Genomic DNA, 319 nt, shown 5'->3' with positions numbered 1-319 from the left:
GAGACCAGGAGAAAGTCTGAATGACATTAGTGAAATGTCTAAGCGGGACGCAGAGATCTGAAGTGTTTCCACTGGTTCAAACAAGAAACAGAGGGGGAAAGAGCTGACCTGTCAGTCAGTCAATCAATCAATCAATCAATCAATCAATCAATCAATCAATCAATCAATCAATCAATCAAGGCTTTATTCACTGGGTGCAGGTTGCCCTGTAGTGAAATAGGACCCCCCCTCCCGTCCATACATACATAGCACAGACATCACATGGGGATACAGGTCAGAGATCGGTAGCGTTACAGAAAAACACTGAAATGTACACTAC

The sequence above is a fragment of the Haplochromis burtoni genome, unplaced genomic scaffold (genome assembly GCF_018398535.1).
Source record: "Haplochromis burtoni strain Fernald_Lab_line unplaced genomic scaffold, NCSU_Asbu1 Contig_4705, whole genome shotgun sequence".
NCBI lineage: Eukaryota > Metazoa > Chordata > Actinopteri > Cichliformes > Cichlidae > Haplochromis > Haplochromis burtoni.
Note: the sequence above shows the minus strand (reverse complement) of the source record.